The following is a 23,129-nucleotide window of genomic DNA, read 5'->3' as shown; positions in this document are numbered from 1 at the left end:
AGCACACACTGCTCCTTCTCCAAACTGTAGTGGTTTAGATTTGCCAATTTCTTTTTCCTGGCCAACGCACCAAATAAATGTTGTGGTTGTAAAGCAGTAACTTAAAAATCACTAGAAAACTTACTTATTTCTTGCTGTGAGATATGGATTAGAACAAGAGCAAAACAGGCTTAAAACTTAAAAGGAATAAAGAAAGTTTATTAACAAAACTACAAGAATAAGAAAACCAGAATAAACCTCCAGAAAACTCCTTTATCCCCTACTACCCACCATTCTCTTGTTCACATAACAACATAGAGACAAAAAACTTTGGAACTTTGGTGTTTAAAACAGTCCCAATTCCTGCTAGAGTCTTTTCATCAGTCTTTGTAGAGAAACAGAAATCTTCTTCTGCTAATTTATGGGGTTTCTCACGAGAAAACTATTTCCGTTATAGTTTTCTATTTCTTTGATGCCAGCTGCCTGGAAATCCTGTCATCAGTTCACTCCTCCCATTTCACATCACTCTGAGGTGTGTATGGGTCAATGAGTCTAGGGATGTCATTGTTAAAGATGAGTTATTGAAAGGCAAAAGTTCTCTTCATCTGTCTCTGTGAGCCTCCCTGGAAACAGTTTTCTCATTGCCCCTCAAGGCCTCAAATCTTCACTTCACTCTGTTCCAGCACCTCACTGGAACAGAGTTTTTGCTCAAAATCCACACTTTGAATTACTTTATTCCTCCCTATATACTCTGTCATGAATTAAAGGAGTTTTTTCAGAACACTATTGTTTATCTCCATAGCTCATCTTATAGCTATCTTGAAGGTAAAGTCACCCCATGACACAAACCCACTGGCCCATGGACACCACACAATGCCCATGGTGGAAGGAGGGGAACTGGAAGTTCTCCAGCCTCAGTGTCCTGCCAGCTCAGCCAGGCCCACTGGAACATTGGGCTCCAGCCCCAGCAGGGACCAGCAGAGAGACCCCAGCACAGAAGAATGCATGTGGAAAGGGGAGGGGAAATATGTTCATCATTTTGGGCTCATGATTACCATATGTCTGTTTAGTCTGGGACAATCAATGAATGGGTGTGTGCAAAATACAGAATAGAAACAGAAACTTCCCTGTGCTCAGCATGCCCGGCTTTGGGAGGAGCTGTCCCCCCGAGCATCCGGCCACATCAAGAATGCTGCTTCTCAGTGCTGCATTGGTGCTGAGCAGTTTTGATTTTAGGGAATTTTGGGCACACTCCCAGTGCCAAGGAAAGCTGTGTCTCCTGCTGTTCACAGACAGAGAAGGGCTGCTGGGAGATGTGGTGGTCAGAGGCTGCCTGGGGTACAGTGACCATGGAATAATCGAGTTTTCAATATTCTGGGACAGAAGGAGGGGCAGCAACAAAACTTCTACACTGGAATTGTGGAGGGAAAACTTTGGCCAATTCAGGATGCAGATTTGGGGAGAACTGAACCAGGTACTGATTTTTGTAAGGGAAACAGCCCTTAAAAACAAAGGGGTCCAGGAAGGATGGACACACCTCAAGAAAGTAAACTTAAGGGGGAAGGAGCAGCCTGTCCCTGTGTGCCAAAAGATGAATGAGTGAGGAAAATGCCTGGCCTGGCTGGGCATGGAGCTTTTTCCAGGAACTCAGGAAAGATCATGGACACATCACCTTTGGACAGGGAGGGGAGGAAACTCAGGAAATATTCAGGGATGTCTTTAGGTAATGCAGAAAGGAAATGAGAGAGGTGAAAGCTCAATTAGGACTTAACCTGGCAGCTTCTGTGAAGGATAACAAAAATAATGTTATCAATACATTAATGGCAAAGGAGGTTAAGTAAGGACAACCCCCATTCCTTATTGGGGGGTATAAGTTTCCCAAAGATGAGGAAAAGGACTATTGGGATCAGAGCACACAGGGCCAACTGAGTGATGTTAGAAAAGGGATTTTATTGCATGGCCCATCAGTCTCAGGGAATGTTAAGACACTTAAGGTGTTACATTCAACACCATCACCTCAGAAACCACCAAAATTCTAGTTATAATGTCTTTTATAAACTTTTTAACCAATCAAGAGGTCACACAAAAGCTCAGCAGCATCTTCATAAACCAATCATCAATTGCTTTGTCTGACACGATGCTGCTGCAATGTGTCTTTTCTTATCCAACCATAGAACACTACAGAAACTTACATTGCTGTATCTGTAATTCCTTACTGACTTTAGAACAGGTTATATGTGAAACTTCAAAATCTCTATTATCTTACTTAACATATTTATTCACTTCTAGAAAGCATATTTCTAGTTTCTGAAAGCATGTTTCAAATATATTTCCACTTAAATTCCAAGCTCCTATTCTTCCTTCATGTTTGTACAGCTTCATTGTTGTAAAGCCCCAAGCCTTCCCTGTGCTCTCAGGTCAAACTCTGTGTCCACCTCTGTCTCTGGGCCTGTATGCTCAAGGCCCTGAGAGCTCTCTGTGCCTGCATTTCCCACACAGCCCAGTTTGGGCTCCCCTGGCAGCTGCCTGAGGGTGCCCTGGGTGCCCTGGGCCAGAGCAGCAATAAAGAGATTGAACTGAGCTGGCCCCAGCCCTGAGCCCTGGGGACACCCCTGGGTGTGGCTCCATTCCCCAGCACTCCTCGGGCCTGCCCATCCAGACAGATTTTGAGCCGGGGAACAGATGCTGCAGAGGCTGTTGGATCAAGTTGCTGGGAGCAATCCCAGCAGTTTGGGATTAGTGCAGCTGTGGCTCTGCACAAGAGAGCTCTTCAGCCACTTTCTCTCTTTTCCTCCCTCTGGCCATGGAGGCAGCTCGTGCCTTCATCGTGTGCCTCGTGTGTGCAAAGAGCAAATCTGGGCAGAATCGGGGCACGGAAGCTCTGGGGCATCTTGGCACCTGTGCTGGCCACAGAAGGTGTTTTCCATTGCACTGAGACTGTCTGCTGTGCAAAGTGGATTGAATATCCAGCACAGGAATGACTTTTGTTTGGATGGAGCTGTGCCTTCCCTTGCTTTGTTTGCTGACAAGGAATGAACATCCCTCTGTGTCTGGGGCAGCTCCTTCTGCAAGGAAAGCAGGTGGGAGTTGGAGCCAAGGAGCTGAAAGCTGCAGGCCCAGCCTGGAGGGGAGGGAGCTCAGATTTGCACAAGGCTGCTCTGAGTGCCAGGGCTTGGATGAGGGAATTGGTGGCGTGGGGGTAGGGACGAAGTCTGATGGATTGTCAGCCATGAAGGGTCTTGATTTTCAGATCTATTCAGAGTGCAGGAGGAGGTTCTGGGGATCAATATCAGCTGGGGATTGCTGATATCAGTGCATAAACAGGAAAAGAATAAATGAGGAAAAAAATTTTCTCTCTTTGTATTTCTTGGAATGAAATATGTTGTTACAAATAGAGTGAACACTTAGCCAAGTCCTGCCTATGCTCAGGTTTCTGGCAGGAGCTCTGTTTCAGGCCACCTGCACCCCAAATTGCTCTTGCTCCCAAGTTCATTAGAATGGCCCATTAGGTCTATTAGAAAATGAATTATTTACTGAATGGACTCCAGATTAACAGACAAGAGACTTTAAACAGACTGCTTCCTCCACAGGATAACCCAAAGAAGTGCTAGTGGATACAAACCCAGTGCACAATCAAGTTCCCTATATTACAGCTCGTGAAGAGCTGGCACAGATTAGGAGTCAATGGAACTCAGCACCCAATTGATGGTGGAGCACACCTGGAGCCCTTTCTTTCCCTCAGCTTCCAGAAAGGAAGCACCAAGATGCATCCAGGCTTGGCACAGAAGCCCTGCCCGTTTCCAGGGGCGATGCAGAAGAGTTGTGCTTTGTGCAAGTTTTGTGTAGCTTTTCTAGTTTGTAAAGTGAAGTGTGTGTCAGTCCAGAATCCAGGCTGCTCTCAAGGCAAGATGTTTCTGGGCAGCTGGGAACTGCAGCTCCCTGGCAGCAGAGAGAAGTCAGGACAGGACAGATGTGCGGCCTGGGTTATCTCCCCAGTTGCTGTGAGGGGGAGATGCCCTGAGTTATGGCCCCAGCTGCTGGACAGAGCAGAGGAGCCCTTCTGTGGCCCAGGGGAAGTCCTGCTCCAGGAACCTGCTGGAACCAAGGGGCCCTTGTGACATTGGGATGCCTGATGGAGCCAAGGGACCATGGTGACACCAATGAACCTCCTGGAACCAAGGGGCCCTTGTGACACTTTGGAACTACAGAGACCATTGCTGAGGACGGAACCTCATGGAACCAAAAGCCCATTGTGACAGATCAGGGCCTGGTGGAATCAAAAAGAGCATTGTGACACCGTGGGGCTCCATGGAGCCAAATATCCACTGGGACAGTGCAGAACCTCCTGGAACCCAGGGGCCTCTGTGACACTGCAGGGCCTCAGTCAAGGAGTGCAAAGGTCTCAAACATTCCTTGCAGGGTTCTGCCTCGGGGAAGGGGAACCTCCTTGGTGGCACCTTGGGCTGGCACACACTTGAGGAGTGCATCTGTTTTCAACAATGGAACTTAGGAGTTTCAGATTTCTTCATAATAAAAAGGGGAAAACCTCTCTTTCCTGAGTGCAGGCAGCTCTCCAAGCAAAGCAGGTCCCAGGTGAGGGAGGACACAGAGGATGGGGTTGGGGAATGTGGAGCAAGGTTGTCCACACTGGCTCACACCTTTTCCTGGGGTGACTTTATGATACTGGTATCCCCAGTCGTCTGGTTTATGTTATATATTAAGTTCTGCACCTTGAAGACTGGCTCTGAGAGCGAAGGTGGGTGAAGAAGAAATGTGCAGTTTTTGTTAAAAAAACATCACTCCCCCACACCCGGCTCCTGGACTGTGGTGTCTGCAGAATGGATACACTGCAGGACAGAGCTTCTCTCTGGTTTTTAGTTAGTTTTAGCTAGCTGAGGCAGAGGAGTTCCCTAAACCTCTTTTTCCTTTTTTTTCCTGGATCTGTGCAAACCTGCTCTGGACTGAAAAACACCCAGACAAACCCCGGGAGCTCACGCCTGTGGCCCACCGGGGCCTGGGCCTCGGCACTTTCCAGCGCTGGAGGGACTGATAAGAACCTGAGCGAGCCGAGCTACACCACATGAAAAGGACTTTTCTTCCTGGATTTGCCATCCCATCGAACAGTGAGAGGTTTTATTATTTAATATTATTCAATTTCTGTTAAATAAACAGCTTTTTCCACTTCTCTCCAAATCATTTTTTTTCCTTTCCCGGACCAGTTTAGGGGGGAGGGGTCATTTGAATTTTTTCTTCCCTGGAAAAACCCCCATTTGGAGTTTTTCTCCCGAATTTGCCCTAAATTAGGACAAATACAGTTCTTGGCGCCCAGCACGTGGGAAGAGAAAGTGTAAAAACCTGTAGTGATTAGTGATTGTATTTTGGTTGTACTGACTCTGTATTGGGATAAAGCAGTCAGTAGCCGTGTTGTTTGGATGCATAATATCTCTCGGGGTGGAGGCCTTCATGTGGATCTGGTCCCTAGAATTTTTTTATGTTTTGATACCTGTCTTTTCCCTCTTTTACAGTAGAGGGGCACAGATTAGAATGGTTATTGTACTGGGCTTGGTGATAATTATTTATAGGAAGTTGATAAAACTACTGAAGTTTCTGCCATGTATGTTTGGCTTCTGATTTCTTCGCCCGACCCTGCCTCCCAGTCCCAGCAGCACATTTTGGGAGTTTATTGGTAATTGCACCCAGTTTGTTAGAGGAAGAGCAGGGGATGAGGCTTTTCAGTCTTTCCTTTCCTTCTTCTCCTTTGAATCTGTTATGTCCCTCTTTGAGAATACCCAGTTTCCCCTGAGTGTTAAGGATACCACTTTCCTGCTCACTTTCCTGGTAGTTCAGCTGTTGAGCTTCCTCTATATGGTCTGCAACTTCTCTAGAGTGAGGGCTGAGATATCCAGAAGAGCCAACGAGACCCCTGCCCCAGAAGTAGACTCAGGTGTAAGAAATTCTGAGTGGTGTAGAGAATGGGAGAGAATGGGCCGGACTCTGAAGAAATTTTCTGATCCCCCAGCCTGGGAATTTTCACGTGAACAAATTCAGAACCCAGATGAAGTAGGGAAATATCTGGAAGAGAATTGCTATGATGATTCTAAGGAGAAAAATCTCATTGCAATAAGCTGGGCCCTAGCGTATGCTTATGGCACGGTGCTAGATACTGTAGGGCAGGGAGATAAATCAGCAGCTACCCCAGTGACTCAGGCTAAACCAGACAGTGAGCCCAAGCCAGCAGCCAAACCAGACAGTGAGCCTAAGCCAGCAGCCAAACCAGACAGTGAACCCAAGCCAACAATAATTAGTTGGTTAGTCCGTCTGTGGGATGCTGCAGGTGAGGCTACAGATCTGGATGGCACTGAAGCGAGGCATCTGGGTCCCTGTCACACGATCCGGTTATCAACCAAGGAATGATGAGGGGGGCTGACCCTTAGAGTCTCTGGAACGGGTCCTGAGAAGTGTGGCACAAAGATATCTGTGTGCAGATGATCTCTATATACAGCAAACTCGTTGGAAGACCATAGAACAAGGGATTCAGCGCTTGAGAGAAATGACAATAGTAGAGATTGTCTTTGTGGGTGACTTAGGTACTAGAAATCCAGACTTGGTGCCATGTACATCTGTGATGTGGCGAAAACTTGTTCGACTTGGGCCACAAGAATACGCTTCTGCTTTAGCAACAATGAAGTGGGATGACAGGGAGGAGACTGTGCTGGATATGGTGAAGAAGCTCTGAGCATATGCAGATACCGTGCATGGCCCCATGCAGGCAACAATTGCAGCTGTGGGAACATGTATGCAAAACTTCCAAGACAAAATGGAGGAGAAATTCAAGAAACTCAGGGAGGACCTTCTTCCAGTCTCAGCAGTACAGATCAGGAGCCCTGGTACTCAACGCAGAAGTTCTCCAGATAGGGAGAAAAAGCTACGAGCTGAGCTGTGGTTCTTCCTGCGTGACTGTGGAGAAAACATGAAAAGATGGGATGGAAAATCTACTGCTGCTCTGGCAAAACAGATGTTTGAATTGGAAGACAGCAAGACTCAGAGGGGATACTCCACCAAAAAGAAAGCCGCTCCAGTAGCCTGCAGTCAAACTGCCAAGTATGATGATGATGATGATGACATGATGACATTCCCTTGAAGGAGCATCCAAGACATATACCCAAGGAAAGGATAACCAGGCTTAGAGGGGCCCTGCCTCTAGCCAGGTAGAGGCTAGGGAAAGCCGTGTCTTTTGGACTGTGTGGATTCATTGGCCTGGCACATCAGAACCATGAAAATATGAGGCCTTGGTGGACACTGGTGCACAGTGCACGCTAATCCCATCAAGACATGTGGGGGCAGAATCTGTTTCTATTGCTGGTGTGACAGGGGGATCACAGGACTTGACTTTAGTGGAAGCTGATGTGAGCCTGACTGGAAATGAGTGGAAGAAACACCCCATTGTGACAGGCCCCAAGGCCCCATGCGTTTTGGGCATAGACTTCCTCCAAAGCGGGTATTTTAAGGACTCAAAGGGACTCTGGTGGGCATTTGGGATAGCAGCTGTAGAGACAGAGGGCATCAAGCAATTGAACACCTTGCCTGGACTATCAGAGAACCCATCTGCAGTAGGACTCCTGAAGGTGGAAGAACAGCAGGTACCAATTGCCACCTCAACGGTGCACTGCCGGCAGTATAGAACAAATCGAGATGCTGTGATCCCCATCCACAAGATGATCCGAGAACTAGAGAGCCAAGGGGTGGTCAGCAAAACCCACTCACCCTTCAACAGCCCCATCTGGCCTGTGCACAAGTCTGACAGAGAATGGAGATTGACTGTGGACTATCGTGCATTGAATGAAGTGACTCCACTGCCGAGCGCTGCCGTGCCAGACATGCTGGAGCTCCAGTACGAGCTGGAGTCCAAGGCAGCGAAGTGCTACGCCACTATTGACATTGCCAATGCATTTTTCTCCATTCCCCTGGCAGCAGAATGCCAGCCTCAGTTTGCCTTCACGTGGAGGGGAGTGCAGTACACCTGGAACCGACTGACCCAGGTGTGGAAGCACAGCCCCACCATCTGCCATGGACTGATCCAGGCTGCCCTGGAAAAGGGTGAGGCTCCAGAACATCTACAGTACATACTTGGAATCATTGATTGGAGAAATACAGCTGCAGAAGTGTTTGAGAAAGGAGAGAAAATCATCCAGATCCTCTGGAAGCTGGTTTTGCCATCAAGAAGAAAAAAGTTAAGGGACCTGCTTGAGTGATCCAGTTCCTGGGAGTAAAGTGGCAAGATGGATGGTGTCAGATTCCTGCTGATGTCATCAATAAGATCACTGCAATGTTTCCACCAGCCAGCAAGAAGGAAACACAAACTTTCCTAGGTGCCATAGGTTTTTGGAGGATGCACATTCCTGAGTACAGCCAGATCGTGAGCCCTCTCTACCTGGTCACCCGAAAAAAGAATGATTTCCATTGGGGTCCTGAACAACAAAAGGCCTTTGCCCAAATTAAGCAGGAGAGCGCTCATGCAGTAGCCCTTGGCCCAGTCAGAACAGGACCAGATGTGAAGAACGTGCTCTACTCTGCAGCCAGGAACAATGGCTTGTCCTGGAGCCTTTGGCAGAAAGTGCCTGGGGAGACTCAAGGCCGACCACTGGGATTCTGAAGCCGAAGCTACAGAGGGTCCGAAGCCAACTACACTCCCACAGAGAAAGAAATTTTAGCTGCCTATGAAGGAGTTCAAGCCGCCTCAGAAGTGATTGGCACAGACGCACAACTCCTCCTGGCACCCCGACTGCCAGTGCTGGGGTGGATGTTCAAGGCAAAGGTTCCCTCTATCCACCACGCCACCAATGCCACATGGAGCAAGTGGATCGCCCTCATCACACAGCGCACCCATATTGGAAACCCAAATTGCCCTGGGATTTTGGAGATAATTACAAACTGGCTGGAAGATGAAAACTTTGGTCTCACTGATGAAGAGGAGCAGGAACAAGTGACACGGGCTGAAGAAGCTCTACTGTACAATCAGCTGCCAGCAGAAGAAACACGCTATGCTCTGTTCACTGATGGTTCCTGTCGCATCGTAGGGATGAACCGGAAGTGGAAAGCAGCCGTATGGAGCCCCACACGACAGGTCGCAGAGGCCACTGAAGGAGAAGGTGGATCAAGTCAACTTGCGGAACTCAAAGCTGTTCAACTGGCCCTGGACATTGCTGAAAAAGAGAAGTGGCTGAAGCTCTACCTCAACACTGATTCATGAATAGTAGCTAATGCTCTGTGGGGATGGCTAGAAAAGTAGAAAAAGGCCAATTAGCAGCACAGAGGAAAGACAGTCTGGGCTGCTGATGAATAAAGATATCGCTACCTAGGGTAGAGAAACTATCTGTGAGGGTCCGTCATGTAGATGCCCATGTCCACAGGAATCGGGCTAATGAAGAACACTGAAACAATGAGCAGGTGGATCAGGCTGCAAAGATAGAGGTGTCAAAGATAGACTTAGATTGGCAACACAAGGGAGAGTTGTTCCTAGCCCAATGGGCTCATGATGCCTCAGGTCATCAGGGTAGAGATGCCACCTATAAGTGGGCATGAGACCGAGGGGTGGATTTAACCATGGACAGCATTTCTCAGGTTATCCATGACTGTGAGATGTGTGCCACGATCAAGCAGACCAAGCGGTTGAAGCCCCTCAGGTACGGTGGGCAGTGGTCCAGATACAAGTATGGGGAGGCCTGGCAGATTGACTACATCACACTGCCCCAAACCCGCCAAGGCAAGCGCTACGTGCTCACAATGGTAGAAGCCACCATGGGATGGTTGGAAACCTACCCTGTGCCTCATGCCGCTGCCCGGAACGCCATCCTGGGACTTGGAAAGCAGGTCCTTTGGAGGCATGGCACCTTTGAGAGGATTGAGTCAGACAATGGGACTCATTTCAAGAACAGCCTTACAGACACCTCGGTTAGGGACCACGGCATTGAGTGGGTGTACCACATCCCCTACCTGCTGCTGGGAAAGTGGAGAGGTACAATGGACTGTTAAAGACTACCTTGAAAGTGTTGAGTGAGAGGTCTTTCAAAAATCAAGAGCAGCATCTAGCAAAGGCCACATAGATAGTTAAAGCCCGAGGTTCCACCAACTGAGCAGGCCCAGCCCAATCTGAGCCCCTGCATATAGTAGATGGAGACAAAGTCCAAGTGGTACATGTCAAAGGTTTATTAAGAAAGACAGTTTAGATCTATTCTACTTCAAGTGCAGACAAACCCATTCGTGAAGTTGTCTTTGCTCAGAGATTGAGTTGCACATAGTGGATAATGCAGAAAGATGGAATAACACAATGTGTACCTCCAGGAGATCTGATTGTTGAATAAGAATCATAAATGAATGCCCTTCTCTGTATATACTGTATGTGCTGTAGAGTTAAAATATATATATTAATTTTGATAATAAGTTAACGATTCGAAAATAAGTGGTGGAATGTCCTGAGGTGACGTTATGATACTAGAAAATACAAGAAAATTTTTTCCCTTCCCATATCAGTTGCGGGGGGTGGGGTCATTTGAATTTTTTTCCCTAGGGAAACCCCCATTTAGAGTTTTCTCCAAAATTTTCCCTAAACTAGGACACCCTAGCTCTTGCTCTCCCCTCTGCAATCTCTCCCTCCCTGACCACATGTACGCTGTGGCTGGCAGCAGAAACGGGTCTCTTCCTCCCTCTATCCAAATAATAAATTCCTTATACCTGAACAGCTTGACCCTGGAGAAGTCTCTCACCGCGAGCATTTTGTACATCTATAGCAGCTCATGCTTTTCCTTAGACACCAGGGGAAGTGGGATGAGCTTTGGGGTTGTGATATGTTTTTCTCCCTCTGGAATAACCCTGAATGGCAGAGGGACTGTGGGATCAAAGTCCCCTCTGATCCTTTGGTGTTGGCCCTTGAGAAAGAAAATGAGGCCAACAAAGGGAAGCTCAAACGGTGCTGTTGGAGCTGCAGCCTCGGCCAGAGGTGCATCAGGCTGAGTAAGGCCTATCCAGCAGCAGCCCAGCAAGAACAGAACTGTACTCATTTAATCAGCCCTCCCTTTAGGAGGCAGCAGGAGGAAGAGGTGCACTTGGAAGCTCCATTTGCCCCTCTGCCCCCTCCACACCTGCAAGCTCCATTTCCCCTCCACCTCCTCCCGACAGCTTTAAGGGGGCATCAGCCCCAACACCCCCAGGTAGCCCGATTGCATCCCGGAGCAGAAAGCAGGGACTACAGGCACCCTTGTGGGAAGCAATAGGACCAGAAGGGACAATGGTAGTTAAGGAACCATTTTCTCCTCTCCACACAGAGGCCTGAGAAAAAGTCACAAAGAATTATCAGAGTGACCCAGTAAACACTGCCAAATGTTAATGATATATAGTCAAACAACATAACCCAGATTGAAGGGACACACAATTGTTATTAGATGCATTAACCAAAACTGAGAAACAATTGGTTCTAAAACCAGCAGGGGACCTGGCAAAGGACCATTATAAAATATTACAAATGGATGGAAAAGAATACTTTCCTCTCCAGGAACCACAATGGGATCCAAATCAGTCGAGTGCAAGGAGAAAGTCAGAAAGCTGCCAGGAGTGGAGAGTGAAGGGAGTGGAGAGGGCTGGACCTAAAACCATGAACTGGGCAGCCTTATATGCAATCAAACAAAGTCCCTGGGAATCTCCCTGGGAATTCCCAGATCCTTGGAAGGACGCGATGCACAGACGCACACCACTGGAGCCGGGCTCTGAAGTAGGAATACAGCAGCTAGTTCATCTATTTCTGGAACAATCCACGGGGGACATGAGGTGTAAACTCCAAAAGCTTTGAGGGGCAGATGGGTGAAACTTAGAAGCCTTATTGGAAGAGGCATGGAGAGTTTTCAGCAATTGAGAAGAGGGATATAAGCAAGAAATGGAGAAGCTAGTAGCAGTGGTACAGGAGGAAGGGAAAAGGAAAGGAAGGGATGGACAAGGACCACCCAAACAAGGCCCGTCTCAACTGGGTAGAGACCAATGTGTGTACTGTGGAGAATTTGGTCACTGGAAAAATGAGTGTCCAAAGTGGAAGTGAGATGGCCAAAAGAAAGAAGGGAAAGGAGGGGTGGTTGCAGTCACACATCCACAAGAAGACTGAAGGGGACCCGGAAGGTCCACCCCAACAGACCCCCTGATTATAAAAATGAAACTGGGCAAAGGTATCCATTGATGAAGCCAAGCAGATGGTGGAGTAGCTGTGATCCCATGAGAGCTTGAACAGAGAGAGAGGGAGATGAGAGCTGATGAAGACCCTTTGCACCCACGGAGAGAAGGAAACCTCTGTTCTCAGAGATGAAGAGAACCTTTGCCTTTGAATAACTCATCCTTTAAATATACCCCTTGTGCTCATGGCCCATGAATACACCTCTAAGTGGTGTGAAAATGGGAGGAGAGGGCAGAGTTTGTGCCCAGGTGACTGCCATTTGCAGAAATGAAAAGCCACAAGAAAACTGTTTCTTGTTGAAAACTCTCCATGGCATGACAAGAGAAAACTCCTCTCCCTGCACAGACTGATGAAAAGACTATTGTACAGTTGGCACTGCTTTAACATCCCAGGTTTTGTCTCTGCCGTGTCACTTGGGAAAGGAAAAGTTGGGTGTGGGAGGAGGAAAGGTTTCTGGAGGTTTTATTCTTGTTTCTTATTCTTGTAGACCTGATCATAAAGTTTATTTATTCCGATTCAGTTTTAAGTCTGTTTTGCCCTTCTCCTAATCCATATCTCACAGCAAGAAAGAAGGAAGTACTCTGGTGATTTTAGCTAGAGCTAAAACCCACCACACTCAGCCACTCCTGACAGGACTTGTGCTCCAGACCCCTCACCAGCCTTGTTGCCCTTCTCTGGACACGCTCCAGCCCCTCCATGGCCTTCCTCAATTGGGGGCCCAGCACTGGACACAGCACTCGAGGTGTGGCCTCAGCAGTGCCCAGCACAGGGGAACAATCCCTGCCCTGCTCCTGCTGGCCACCCCATTCCTGATCCAGGCCAGGGGCCATTGGCCTTCTTGGCCACCTGGGCACACTGCTGCCTCATGTCCAGCCTGCTGTCCATCAGTGCCCCAGCTCCCTTTCTGCCTGGCCGCTGTCCAGCCACTCTGTCCCCAGCCTGGAGCGCTGCAGGCCTTGTTGTGGCCAAAGTGCAGGAGCCGGCACTTGGTCTTGTTCAACCTCACCTTGTTGGCTTTGGGCCCTGCATCCAGCCTGTCCAGCTCCCTCTGCAGAGCCCTCCTGCCCTCCAGCACATCCACACTCCCAGCCAGCTTGGTGTCAGAATGGTTCCATGAGGCCCTGCAGTGTCACAATGGTCTCCACGGTTCCATGACACTCCGTGGAGTCACAGTGGATCCTTGGTGCTTTGGGCCCTGCAGTGTCACAGTGGATCCTTGGTGCTTTGGGCCCCAATTGGATGATGATTTTGTGAACCCTGCCTTTTACCCTCCCCAGGATATCTCTGATTAGCTGATGCTTTGGACCTTCCCTTTGAACCACCTCCTTTTTTCAGCTGTTAGACGCTCGCATTTTCTGTCTTTTGCCGCCAAGATTCCCCAGAGCAATAAATTCTCTATTATCCCATACAAAAGACCTCCCTTTCGTCCTTGCCTCCTAAGAGCACAGACTGACAGCCAGAAGCTGTAGAGTGAGTACTCTAGTCACAGCTGGGCTCATCCTGCTCCTGGGGTGTGACCCACTCCTGTGCAGGCCCCAGTGACAGAGCCAGATCAGCTCCGGTGAGAAGCGAGAGCTGGTGCACAACGTGGGCCCTGTGAATGGACCCCACGGACGAACTGTGGATTTTATCCAACAAGTTCTGGCCCTCAGCTGCCTCCGAGTGCAGCACAGCGGTTTTTCTCCACTGGCTCTTGGGGGAGGAAGTGATAACCCTCGAGCATCCAGAGGAGCACTTCCCTGAGGAGGACTTCCCTGCAGCCCCTGTCCAGTGGACCAAAGGAGGGTGAGTGTACCCCAAGTTAGGCTGAGGGTGCTCACAAGTTGTGGGAAGGGTGCATTGCTCCCCGGGGGTGCTGGAGGGGGCCACGAACCTACAGGCCAGGATAGTTGGCTGTGGAAAGCACCCTGTCCCTGAGACTGGCCCTGGAACTTTGATCTTTAGTTTGTTAAGTTGTTTCTTTTGCTGCAGGGGAGGGTGGATTTTTGCTGTGCTGGCAGCATAACATCAAGGAAAATGGGTGTGAAATTGTCAGCACAGCAGAGAGGGATCTATTTTCAAATTTTGGGTGCCCTGGAGTGTGGTGTAATAAATGGAATTGATTTGTGTGAACTAATTTGTAACTGTTATTAATGTTATTATTAGAAGCAATCAAAAGAATCAGTGTTACAAGGCAGATGCACCCCTTTACAGATGTTACATGTTAAAACTGAGGTACAGGATGTAGTTTGGAAGATAAGTGATGTCCCAAGATGAAAAAGACCTTGAGATGGACAAAATTAGAATGACTTTAGGCATTGGGCCTAAAAATCAGTAAATATCAGACTAATGAGTAGACTTACATAACAACGCTTAGTACACACACACAAACCTGAAAGGTTATCCAAAGGACAACGAGGAAGAGGAGAAGCCTTTGCCAAAAGACCCCAAAACAGACTGAAGACCCCTTTAGAACAAGTGAGGCATGTGTTGTGAAGAAAAGTGACTTAGAGTCAGAAAAATTGGAAATAGGAGGAAACTTCTGGCAAACATTAATGAATATGTAAAAGCATACAGTATACAAGTTCATCTTGAAGTGCTTTGTTTTGTACGTGAGGCAGGGTGAGAAGCCCCCCCCCGTGCCCTGGTCAGTTTTGCTTATGCCTTAACCATTTGTAACCACTCGCCAATTATACTCACATATATATAGAAATATATACCTGAATATATCTACTAAATTGTACCTTCTTTTACTAAATTGTAAACATGGGACCCCAAAGTCTAAAAGAGAAATAAGACAGTTCCTGGGTCTTTTGGGGCACTGTAGGCAGTGGATAGAAGGGTTTAGTGAAAAAGTGAATTTTTTATAAGAATAATTAACCACAAATCACCTGAAATGGACTAAAAAAGGCCAGGAAAGCTTTGAGCAAGTTAAAGAAGCACTATTGCAGGCCCCTGTACTAAGCCTTCCTGACTCAGATAAGCCTTTTCAATTATTTGTTAATATAGCCAATCAAACGGCTTATGGAGTGTTGACCCAAGATTGAGCAGAAAGCTGAAAACCTGTGGGATATTACTCCAAGTTCTTAGATCCAGTTAGTAAAGGTTGGCCAACATGCTTACAAGCTCTGGTAGCAACTGCTGTGTTAGTGGAAGAAGCCCAAAAGGTAACCTTTGGAGCACTGCTAGAAGTATACACCCCCCACAATATTAGGGGAATTCTTGATCAGAAAGCTGAAAAATGGTTGAATGATAGCCAAATATTAAAATATGAGGGTATTTTGATAACTTCCCCAGAACTGGAACTAAAAGTGACAAATGTACAAAGCCCTGCTCAGTTTCTATATGGAGACCCAGGGGAGGGATTAATACATGACTGCAGAGAAGTTCTAGAATTGCAAACAAAAATACACCCAGACTTAAGAGAACAAGAATTACAAACAGGAGATATGGATGCTAAATCTGAACCACAGTGCCTGTACAAATTGCAGGCCACATGGCTCCTCAGGCTGCCTGAGAAAGTATCCTGGGAAAAATATGAGAAGGAATTAAAACAATTCTCAGGGACACTAAACAGCCTTGCAGGTGTTGTTTTGCAGCCTCTTGTTTCTCCTTGCAGGAGGGAGTCAGAGGGGTTGTGAGCCACTGACCAATGATGGTGATGTAGCACTTTGCTAACCAATAAGAGTTTCTTTTCTGTACTTTCCACGTATCTGTCTATAAGACAGGGCTGAAGCAATAAACTAGAGAGAATTCTCGTGTTGTGACTCCCTTGAGAGTCCAGTGTCGTTCTTCCTAGCTGTTCCCAATCAAAACGACATCTGGTGACCGCCCGACGTGATGTTGAACCGACCCCCGAGGTCCGGTAAAGTGCAGCCGACCCCCGAGGTCAGAAAGCAACCGACGTCACTTCTGCTAATCCCCTGAGGGTAAGCAGCGAGCGGGAAAAAGCCAGCCCTTCCCCCTAGAGGGGTAAGTGGAATTCTCCCGGGCTTTCCTAGAGGAAGCTGGTTCTGGAAACCAACGGGATAGTGGAGCCCTGCCAGTGAGCGGGCTTGGAATGGCCATCTTGGTGAAGCAGAGCTCAAAATCCCGATTCTGAGCCGATAGCGTGTGCATAATTGCATTCACGGAGCCGCCAAGATAAAGTCCTCAAAATGGGGAACTGCACTTCAGCTGATGAACAGCTTGCCTACCTTGCATGGCAGGATGCCCTGCCCCGCATAGGACTCAGTGTTTCTGAAGATGCCATGCGCGCTTTATTTCAGTGGGTGAAAGAGCAAGGTTTTGATATAACTATGGACAATGCCTTTGATCTCGAACTTTGGCTGTTGGTAGAGAACCATTTATGGTCAGAATTCATTAACGGAGATATCAGCGTGTGTAGCCTAGCAGCCACCTGGGGAGTGCTTTTTAAAGCGCTGAAATGGAGCCAGTCTGAGGACAGTGAAACTGGGATGAAAAACTTTGATGCCGAAAGTTCCTCCTTTGTACAAGATGAGAAACTGGGAGATAAGACCATGGATGAGCTGCATAGTGCTCTTTTAACTCTGCCCGGACCCTCGGAAGACTTTGGCGGCGAGCGAGAGCAATCTGCGGCCCAGAGATCTCCCTCTCCAGAGAGGTTTGAGCGGCCGCCATCCGCGGAGCTCGGCGCGCGGGCTTTGCCAGCAGAGGGGCCTCTCTTCAGCCCCCCCAGTGCCTGGCGCGCGGGCCACCGCCGCCGGGGGGTCCGAGAGAACCAATACCCCCGGTACCAACGCGGCGGGGCGCGTGGCTCCCCCCGGCAGAGTAGCGGCGGGGGGGACCAGCGGCTTCGCTCGCCCCGCGCATGCGCGAACCAATCCCCCTGGTACCAACGCGGCGGGGCGCGCGGCTGCCCCCGGCAGAGGAGCGGCGGGGGGAGGGAGAGCAACAACCTCACTCCCCCTGCGCCTGCCCGCCGCCACCGGCCGCAGCTCGGCCGGCCGCCGGCCGGCCGCGAGAACCCCGAAAAAACCCAAGCTCAAGCCCAGATCTGGGGCCGGGGCCAGGCCCGTGGCGGGCATCGCCCCGCACGCGTCCGAAGTACCAGCGAAAAAGCGGCGGGGGGGGCCGGCGAACCTTGCTCGCCCCGCGCGTGCACGGGACGCGCTAGCCCTGCACCCACCTCGCTTCCTCCGTGCTCGGCTGCGCTCACCCTTGCGCTCCCCCCGCGCTCCAGCGGGGAGGCGCGGGAGGGAGAGAGAGCACTTGCCGTGCTGCGCTCCCGATCTGAACTCTAGCAGCGCCCCCCCCGCACCCATAAAGGTGGCGGAAAGAGAGAAAGACAGCGGCAGGCCCTCTGCCGGGTCCTTCTGCACTAACCTAAAGAAATACCTCAACAAGCCCTCCAGCGGCCTGAGCCGCGCCAAAGTCCTGCAACCCCTGCGGGACCCAAATTTACTCACTTTGTACCTTTTAAGTCTTGTGTTTACAGAACTGACAACCAGCCGCGAAGACATGGTAACTTCAAGTTCCTTGAACCTTCCTGAAATCCATCCTTAGTTCAAACCCGATAAACAATAACAGCAACCATGTAAACTTTATAAATCCCTCAAAAACACCTCAATTATATTTAAAGAAAAAATCCAATGAAAAAAAAAAAAAAAAAAAAGCAGGATAAGAAGAGGGGATCAAAGCAGCATAAATTGCATTGTGCATTGTTTTTATCACTTTGGTGTTCTTTCAAACTACTCTATTGACATGTTAGACTGTCAATTCGAACAGACTAACAATGTTGTATATAGTGTTTTGTATAGTGTGTGTATTAATTCACTGAATTAGAAATATTAGACTCAACCATCAAGTCCTTGCAAGGAGAACAATTCTTAAATACCAAAACATAAGCCAAAATTCTAGATTAATTCTAGATCAGCATCCATTCAAAGTTCTAGCAAAGAAACCTATTGAGCTGTGTTTGTTCTCTATCCTACAAGGGCCCAGTAGGATATAACAAACACTGCCTTTTTTATTTTTTCTAACAGAAAAGGGTGAATTATGGATGCTAAATCTGAACCACAGTGCCTGTACAAATTGCAGGCCACATGGCTCCTCAGGCTGCCTGAGAAAGTATCCTGGGAAAAATATGAGAAGGAATTAAAACAATTCTCAGGGACACTAAACAGCCTTGCAGGTGTTGTTTTGCAGCCTCTTGTTTCTCCTTGCAGGAGAGGGTCAGGGGGGCAGTGTGCCCCTGACCAATGATGGTAATGTAGCACTTTGCTAACCAATAAGAGTTTCTTTTCTGTACTTTCCACGTATCTGTCTATAAGACAGGGCTGAAGCAATAAACTAGGGAATTCTCGTGTTGTGACTCCCTTGAGAGTCCAGTGTCGTTCTTCCTAGCCGTTCCCAATCGAACCGACATGAAGAGAACCTTTGCCTTTGAATAACTCATCCTTAAAATAAAACCCCTTGAGCTCATGGCCCATGAACACACCTCTGAGTGGTGTGAAAATGGGAGGAGAGGGCAGAGTTTGTGCCTGGGTGACTGCCATTTGTAGAAATGAAAAGCCACGAGAAAACTGTTTCTTGTGGAGAACTCTCCATGGCATGACAAGAGAAAACTCCTCTCCCTGCACAGACTGATGAAAAGACTATTGTATGGCTGGCACTACTTTAACATCCCAGGTTTTGTCTGTGCCGTGTCACTTGGGAAAGGAAAAGTTGGGTAGAGGGAGGAAATGTTTCTGGTAGTTTTATTCTTGTTTCTTATTCTTGTAGACCTGACCTTAAATTATCTTTTTTCCTTTTAAGTTTTAAGCCTGTTTTGCCCTTCTCCTCATCCATATCTCACAGCAAGAAAGAAGGAAGTACTCTGGTGATTTTAGCTGGAGCTAAAACCCACCACACTCAGCCACTCCTGACAGGACTTGTGCTCCAGACCCCTCAGCAGCCTTGTTGCCCTTCTCTGGACACGCTCCAGCCCCTCCATGGCCTTCCTCAATTGGGGGCCCAGCACTGGACACAGCACTCGAGGTGTGGCCTCAGCAGTGCCCAGCACAGGGGAACAATCCCTGCCCTGCTCCTGCTGGCTACACCATTCCTGATCCAGGCCAGGGGCCATTGGCCTTCTTGACCACCTGGGCACACTGCTGCCTCATGTCCAGCCTGCTGGCCATCAGTGCCCCAGCTCCCTTTCTGCCTGGCCGCTGTCCAGCCACTCTGGCCCCAGCCTGGAGCACTGCAGGCCTTGTTGTGGCCAAAGTGCAGGAGCCGGCACTTGGTCTTGTTCAACCTCACCTTGTTGGCTTTGGGCCCTGCATCCAGCCTGTCCAGCTCCCTCTGCAGAGCCCTCCTGCCCTCCAGCACATCCACACTCCCAGCCAGCTTGGTGTCAGAATGGTTCCATGAGGCCCTGCAGTGTCACAATGGTCTCCACGGTTCCATGACACTCCGTGGAGTCACAGTGGATCCTTGGTTCTTTGGGCCCTGCAGTGTCACAGTGGATCCTTGGTGCTTTGGGCCCCAATTGGATGATGATTTTGTGAACCCTGCCTTTTACCCTGCCCAGGATATCTCTGATTAGCTGATGTTTTGTACCTTCCCTTTGAACCACCTCCTTTTTTCAGCTGTTAGACGCTCGCATTTTCTGTCTTTTGCCGCCAAGATTCCCCAGAGCAATAAATCCTCTATTATCCCATGCAAAAGACCTCCCTCTCGTCCTTGCCCCCTCAACTTCCAGAGGAGCACTTCCCTGAGGAGGACTTCCCTGCAGCCCCTCTCCAGTGGACCAAAGGAGGGTGAGTGTACCCCAAGTTAGGCTGAGGGTGCTCACAAGTTGTGGGAAGGGTGCATTGCTCCCCGGGGGTGCTGGAGAGGGGCCATGAACCTACAGGCCACGATAGTTGGCTGTGGAAAGCACCCTGTCCCTGAGTCTGGCCCTGGAACTTTGATCTTTAGTTTGTTAAGTTGCTTCTTTAGCTGCAGGGGAGGGTGGATTTTTGTTGTGCTGGCAGCTTAACATCAAGCTAAATGGGTGTGAAATTGTCAGCACAGCAGAGAGGGATCTATATTCAAATTTTGGGTACCCTGGAGGGTGGTGTAATAAATGGAATTGATTTGTGCTAACTAAATTGTAACTCTTATTAAAGTTATTATAAGAAGCAACCAAAAGAATCAGTGTTACAAGGCAGATGCACCCCTTTACAGATGTTACATGTTAAAACTGAGGTACAGGATGTAGTCTGGAAGATAAGTGATGTCCCAAGAGGAAAATGGCCTTGAGATGGACAAAATTAGAATGACTTTAGGCATTGGGCCTAAAAATCAGTAAATATCAGACTAATGAGTAGACTCACATAACAACACTTAGTACGCACCCACAAACCTGAAAGTTTATCCAAAGGACAACGAGGAAGAGGAGAAGCCTTCACCAAAAGACCACCAAAAGAAGACTGAAGACCCCCTAACAACAAGTGGAGCATGTGCCGTGAAGAATAGTGACGTAAAATCAGAAAAATCAGAAATAGGAGGAAACTTATGGCAAACATTAATGAATATGTGTAAGCATACAGTATACAAGTTTAGCTTTAAGGGTTTTGTTTTGTACGTGAGGCAGGGTGGGAAGCCTCCGTACCCCGGTCAGTTCTGTGTGTGAGGTGGGGTAACAAGCCCTCCCCATAAAACGGTTAATTTCTTGCTTATGCTTTAATCATACTTAATTACTGGAAAATTACATATATATAAATGATAATTTTTTACTAAATTGTATTCTTTTACTAAACTATATTCTTTTCTACCAAATTACTATTCAATTTACTAAATTGTATTCATTTTTAATTCAACTGTTATTAGCTCAAGGGACCTAGTTGTCCAAATTCTAATTTCATTTGTTATAAATGATTAGCCAATTTGATTAGTAAAAAGAAGAAATTTATTCTAGAATCAAATTACAATCATCAAAAGGAAACCATAAGCAAAAATCAGTTTGGGGCTGTGCCAGGCGAACAGCACCAGGTGAGACAGGGAGGAGGCTCTGCAGCATTTCCCCACCGTGCTTCACAAACTGCAACTGTCCCAAGGTGCTTTTTATATGTTTTCAGGCTCTTCAGGGCTCCTTTGGAATACACTGCTTGCCGACAAATATTCATGCTGTTTTGGGCATATATGTTGTCATTTCATCAGGTTTCTTGGAAATACACTTCTTGCAGATGAATATTTATGAGTGCATATCGTTCTAATCTTATGGGACGGAGGTTTCTTGGAGATATGCCCCTTGCAGATGAATATTCATGTTGGTCTTGCTGCATGTCACTAGAATCTCGTCAGGGAAGGTTTCCTGGAAATATGCTAGGATTCTTGTCAGACAAGATTATAACTTTAGCCCGATTTTATTCATGCTATGTGTCACAGTCCCTCTGCCTTCTTTATGTATTAATTAATTTGTGCTTTTATGATCAATTTGGATACAGTTCACTTATTTCATAATCAGTACTTACAATGAATAATTTTTGATAAGATTGGTTATTTTAGTATTTGATTCTTTTGTTTGGGTGCTTAATTGTACATCAGTGCAGGTAATGCCTATTGTATCCTGAGCTGTATTTTGGCTGTGCAGTAGCTTCATGCTACTGGTCAAATAGTTGTGTCTGAGCTTTAAATCTGGCCTGAGCTTCAGCAGCTCTGCTCTCTTTCTTTTCTTTCAATTCTGTTCTTTTAGATATTTTGGGTATTTCCTTGGATTGGCCAGTTTTTATTGGAGCTAACTCAGGATCAATGGGCATTGCTGCTATTTGCATGCCTTAGACAAGAGAATGGATGAATCAGATAAAACATGGGATGAGACAAGGCAGAAATAAGAGCCCCATTATTTTACATCATATTAAAAATCCTCATTTTTTCCACCAATCTTTCCCCAGACAATTCCCCCCAAACAATTGATCCCAGCAAGAAGCTTGAAGGATAGAATTCCATTTTTGAACCGCTACATGTGCCACTTGCTTCATTTCTGCTGCAAGGTTTCTTATGGTTTCTCCATCGTCATCTCTTTCTACACAGCATTCAGATTCATTGAACTTGCTGCAGACTCCCCGTTCTTCTGCTAACAAGTAGTCCAAAGCAATTCGCTTCTGACACACAAATGCTTGCATTAGTGAATGCTGTTTAGCTGATAACTCGAGAGCATCAGAGCTATGATTTGATACAATTTCTACCATGGCTTGAAGTCTTCCTAGTCGGTTGAATAGGTAAATTGGGCTCCTGTATCCCCAGCTCCCGTCTTGAGCCCAAGTTGCTGGGCTATTGCCAAGCTCTTATCCTCTCTGCAGGCCACTCATCTTGTCCCCACTTGTGATTCCCTCCTGCTTTTGGAAACTCAAGATTCAGCTCTCTTTTTTCTCTGCCCAGGCTCTCATCTAGGGGTGCTCCTAATAGTTTACTTTTGGACTTTAGGAGCAAAAAGGAGGGTCAAATCATTCCCAGAGTGCAGGATCCTTTCTACCTGCAGGGTAATTCACTGGATGCTTTTTCCCCACATATCCAGTATATTCCATCAGGTGCTTTCCATTGGTCATTTACAGTTTCTGCTTTATCCCAGGAATTCTTTAAGCTTTTGAAAGATCGGTAACCATTAGCTCCAGGACTTTTGTGCCAAGATAATTTGATCTGATCATTCCAATCACAATTTGTCTTTTTTTTATTTTGTTTGACTCCCGTATCCAGTGGGGGTTTCTGGTTGCCAGGCTTTGGTGTTGTTCTTTGAATTCACTGTTCAAGTGAATGTGCAAGGAGTATATCCTACTACTTCAGTCTATCTTTTCCCTTCCCTGCTGATACCAACTGTTCCAATTATTTGATGATTTAAAACCCACCCCTGAGGTCATTTTAATGTTTTGGAAATTTAGGTATGATTCCATTTTAGAAGTTGCTCTGGAGCTAAGCTCTCACCTTTCCATGGCCATTTCTCAGCTGATTTCAGCCCTCCACAAATCCAACA

General features: G+C 47.6%; 1 protein-coding gene across 2 annotated transcripts in view; it reads left to right on the top strand.

Annotated features, from left to right (window-relative positions):
• Positions 1–23,129, top strand: part of LOC147649094 (uncharacterized) — a 111,796-nt gene that overhangs the window by 29,167 nt on the left and 59,500 nt on the right. The window lies entirely within an intron of this gene.

The sequence above is a fragment of the Cyanistes caeruleus genome, chromosome 28, assembly GCF_971803275.1.
Source record: "Cyanistes caeruleus chromosome 28, bCyaCae1.hap1.1, whole genome shotgun sequence".
In the NCBI taxonomy this organism is placed as follows: domain Eukaryota; kingdom Metazoa; phylum Chordata; class Aves; order Passeriformes; family Paridae; genus Cyanistes; species Cyanistes caeruleus.
Note: the sequence above shows the minus strand (reverse complement) of the source record. Positions and strands in the feature narration are given on the sequence as shown.